The sequence below is a fragment of the Phalaenopsis equestris genome, unplaced genomic scaffold (assembly GCF_001263595.1).
Source record: "Phalaenopsis equestris unplaced genomic scaffold, ASM126359v1 Scaffold000096, whole genome shotgun sequence".
Classification (NCBI taxonomy): domain Eukaryota; kingdom Viridiplantae; phylum Streptophyta; class Magnoliopsida; order Asparagales; family Orchidaceae; genus Phalaenopsis; species Phalaenopsis equestris.
Window position 1 is genome coordinate 29,282 of NW_018164538.1, and position 4,498 is coordinate 33,779.

Below are 4,498 nucleotides of genomic sequence, written 5' to 3' on the forward strand. Positions count from 1 at the left end.
TAGTTTAAATATGAACCTAAACTGACATAATAACTATGCAATAGTAAATAATAATTTAATTTTTAAAAATTTTATCACTTCATATAATACTAATCAACAATTAAGTATTTATTAAGCGAATTAACCATTAATAAGAACTTGAGTAAAATAATGAATCTCTTATACATATTTCTATTTTACTTAACTAATCATTAATAAGTTATCTTAATAATTAAACTAATCATTAACTAAAATTGTACTATTAATTACAGATTAATTAATACATTAATTTGTATTTTTTCTCTTTCTATATTTTTGCCTAAAACCTTTAATGCTAACCTAATAAATTCTTTCACGCAACAATCATAAATTCTATTAGAGACTTATTAAAACTATTAGAGAGTGTGAATTATAATTAGTATAAGGTAGCATTTAAACAAATTATTTAATACTAATTTATAAAATTAATTAAATGTAATGATTTTTGCTATGTTAAATAAAATTTCAAATAACATTAATTAAAAAACTAGAAAAATATTACATCGGGACTCCTAACGTAGAGTTACATTCGGTATTCACTGATAAGCAGACACGTGACTTCAAGAAAACACACACGTTTTTCTGTGATCTAACCCGGTAATACAGAAGAATATTACTCTTGTGTTATTGTAGTGTAATTGATGTGTTATTATGCTATTTTAACGTCGATAATATTTTCAGAGCTAAATAACACATGAATATCACCATAATAACACCTGAATAATGCGAAATAACAAGGTAGAAGTATCTCTCAACTTCAAAATAAATTTTTTTTAATTTTTTTATCACCTACATATATCCGTATATTAGTGAATTTCGAACATAACTTTAGTTGAGGAGAATATTTTTACTTTATAAACTATTTCTCTCTTTTTAATTAAAACGCACAAATACCAATACTTCGAAATTAGAAATACTTGCTCGTAAAGTGATAAAGCCAGCATCCCTCGCCGCTCTTTCGCTCCCATCCAAATTGCCGAAATCTGGTGGTCGCGAGCTAGAGAAGGAATTGACGGGGCCAGCGGCGTGCACAGGAAGAGGGTTTCGACGAAGTAGCGAAGGTAATCGCCGTCCTTCCCCCATACTTGTTCGCGTACTTCAGTTTGTGTAGGTCCCCGTAAATCGGCCTAACAGCTGGATTTGGGATTCAAGGGAACGGAGGAGAAAGGGGATTTAGGATTCTGCAGGATTTAAAGTTATTTTTTCTTTGTTTTTTTTTGGCAGGATTTTGGTTAAATCCTGCTCAAATCCTGCTACCAAAGTGCCGCTTAATGTAAAGATATATTTCTTATTTCTTATCGTCCAAGCCTTTTAAATTGGTTATCGATGTCTTTCATGGTTTTTACAAATTTGATTTCATATACGTGTTTTCACAAATTTAGAATTATTTGCATGGTAGATTATTACCTCTGTTAATTTGAGAAATCTTTCTTATATGACTAAAAAAAAAATCATTTCTATCATCCAGATGGGGATGCCTATTTTTGGATTGAGTCATAGCATCTAAGTTAAACTTGGTTAGTCCACTAGCCCAAGCCAACTAGTCAATCAAATCCGGTTGGATTAACCTAAGCATTTGATCAACCTAGGAAATCAACGAAACCCTGAACGAATAGAAACAGAAATGAAGACAAGAAACATAATCGCAGAAGTGAAAAAGAAGAAGGAGAGCAGGAATGCAGCAGCTGCCTACCATAAACATAAACTGATACAAAGAAAAGGACAAGATCTAGGTTCTTGTTGGACGGCTGAGATAGATTCTGGAGGTTGTAGGTCTGTGGTTGAGATTCAGAGTTGTGAAGCCTAATGGTGTGTTGAGCTGCAGGTGCATCTTTATGAACGAGGTGTTTGAACTGAGCGGGATTGGGAAAGGGTGACTGTGGTTCAGGGGGCTGCTTTGGGATAAATGGAACTTATATGTGGCGTGCTGAATTTGAATACCCAAAAAGGTGGAGACCGGGCCAATGAGATTCATCATTAAAGCATTGTGCAGTTCTTGAATGAGTTTTTATATCATGCTCTGATCATTTCCTGCTAGGAGGATATCATCTACGTATAAAAGAAGGTATATTGTGTGAAAATTGTGATTGTGGATGAGTAAGGACAAATCAACTTGGCTCAGTTGAAACCCAAAATGCGTCAGGCAAGAGGAACATGCGTCAGGCAAGAGGAAAATGCGTCAAATCATTGGCGAGGTGCTTGTTTAAGACCGTAGAGAGATTTTTAAAGATGACACATCGTTTGGATAGGATGGATTTGAGTATCCCGATGGTTGATGCATGAATATGGTTTTGTTGTGGTTGCCGTGGAGGAAGGCGTTGGAGACATCCTTCTGAAGTACTTGCCACTGATGATGGAGAACAATAGTGAGAAGGACTTAATTGGTGGGTAACTTTGCCACTGGACTGAAAGTTTTAGTGTAATTTAAGATGTATTCTTGTTGAAAAAATTGAGCCACAAGTTTGCCTAATATCACACAATAGTACCGTCAAAATTTTGTTTGATTTTGAACTTTTATATGCTGCCTAGAATTGGTTGATCAATGGGGGGAGGGACGAGAACCCAAATATTCTGAGTTTTGAGGGTTGTTATTTCGTCAGCAATAGCATGTTGACAATGGGGATATCGGGTTACTAGCTTGTAGATGAGGGGTTTGATTTTAGGTTGAGAAAGGTGCAAGAGATCAAAGATATTTTTGGTTAGAATAAAACCAGTTTTGGATCTTGTAATCATGGGATGTGGTGGGGGAATTTGGAGGGAGGGTTGTGTATTGGGTGGAGATTTGACTGGCTGTATAGGTGAGGAGGGTATTCGTGGAGGTGGAGAGGCAGTTCACATTGTAGTGATGGGTGGCTAAGATGGGATTGAGGTAGATATAAGGGCGAAGGGCGAAGGGCGAAGGGCGAAGGGTGAAGTGTGAAGGGTGGCGAAGCTGTATGTGAAGGCAGTGGATTATTGATAGCAAGTTTGCTGTAGGGGATGAGGACTCGTTGAAGGTAACATGCCGGGATATATGTATTTTTCCGGTGGCAACATTAAGACATTTGTAGTCTATTGTATTTTTACGATTTCTGAGAAAAATGCAAGCGACACACCTTGGCTGAAGTTTGTTGCGTGGAGGTGGTTGAATCCAAAGAAAGCAGATGCATCTGAATGTTTGTAGGTGACTATAATTTGGGGGGGTTTTCATTTAGCAGTTGATATGGTGAAAACTGTGAGGTGGTCTTTGAAGGTAGGCGATTAATGAGGTAAAGTGTTGTAATCGTTCTTTCAAGCCAAAATGAAGGGGAAAGGTTGGAGTTAGACGTGTCTCAAGTATGCTTCTATGTTTTCTTTCAACAATTCCGTTCAGTTCTGGTGTTTAGGGTCAGATTGTTTGATGATGAATACCATGAGATAGTAGAAAAATATTGAATTGTGAATTCTTGTATTCACCGCCCAGTTAGTTTTTAAATTTTTTATTAGTTTTTAAATTTTTTATTTGCTTCTCGAATTGAAGTTTGACAAGCTGTTTAAATTTTATAAAATGAGATAGAAATTCAGACTTGTGATGCATAGGATAAAGCTAGGAAAAATGAGTAGAATCGTCAACAAATAACACACAGTATCCATAACCTTGAATAAATAGTGTAGAGGATGATCCTTAAACATCGGAATGTATAAGTTCTATGGGATTACATTGAGTAAAATGAGTTGAAAAAAAGGCAGACGATTAATTTTTGATATAGTACTTGACTCACAAAAAGAAAAAGAGCTAGTAATTGAAAGATGAGGTTGTTGATTAGTTATGGTTGCAAGAGTTTGTGATTGGCATGTCCCAAAAGTTAACTATCAAATGGTGCCTATGATCACCTTGTGCCAACCAAATTGCATATTGGAGTGACTTTGAGAATGTTATTTTGTCAAATATATTAATTCAAATTACACGATTTATGATTAATTCACTCTTTATTATTAAAAAAATAAAGCATGTCATATGGTGCATCTTTATGAATTTTGAAATGTTAATTTGACTATTAGTGTGGCGCAAGAGAAAGAAGTCAAATAAAATTATTATCCTCAAATATTTAATTAATATCTTCAATCATTAACAAAAATAAATAAGAATTAAATGTTTGTTTTCTCTTTAAATTACCCATTCATATCCCTATATCTTTAAAGAATGTTTTAGTTGGGATATCCAAACACATTTGGTAAGGATGAGTTTTTTCTGTTCAGTTAGGTGGAGCCCGATCCACTATTCTATTTGGACAGTTTTTCTTCTGGATTCGTGGATTAGGGAAAGCTTAAATTTGCTTAGTTTGCTTTCCCAAATTAATCCCGCGTCTTCTCCTCTCTCCGCGGAATTGCGTAGCCGCGTGAAGCTCTCCGTCTGTTTTTCCTGCGCTTCCTTTTTATGGTTTTGTTTGCTTATTATAAAAGGCAGAAACCAATATGCTATTCTATATTCCTCTTCCATTTTTTGTAGCTCTCGATTAAG

The 4,498-nt window shown here is 35.2% G+C and overlaps 1 protein-coding gene across 2 annotated transcripts in view; it reads left to right on the plus strand.

Annotated features, from left to right (window-relative positions):
* Positions 1 to 919: 919 nt before the first annotated feature.
* LOC110020389 (peroxisomal membrane protein 11-5-like) overlaps positions 920 to 4,498 on the plus strand; it is a 16,552-nt gene continuing 12,973 nt past the window's right edge. Inside the window, exons 1-2 of one of the 2 annotated variants that reach the window (XM_020718476.1) lie at positions 920 to 1,079; positions 1,243 to 1,291. The gene's annotated coding sequence lies outside the window, so the exon portion shown is untranslated. The remainder of the gene's footprint in view (positions 1,080 to 1,242; positions 1,292 to 4,498) is intronic. The other variant, XM_020718477.1, reaches the window with a different exon arrangement.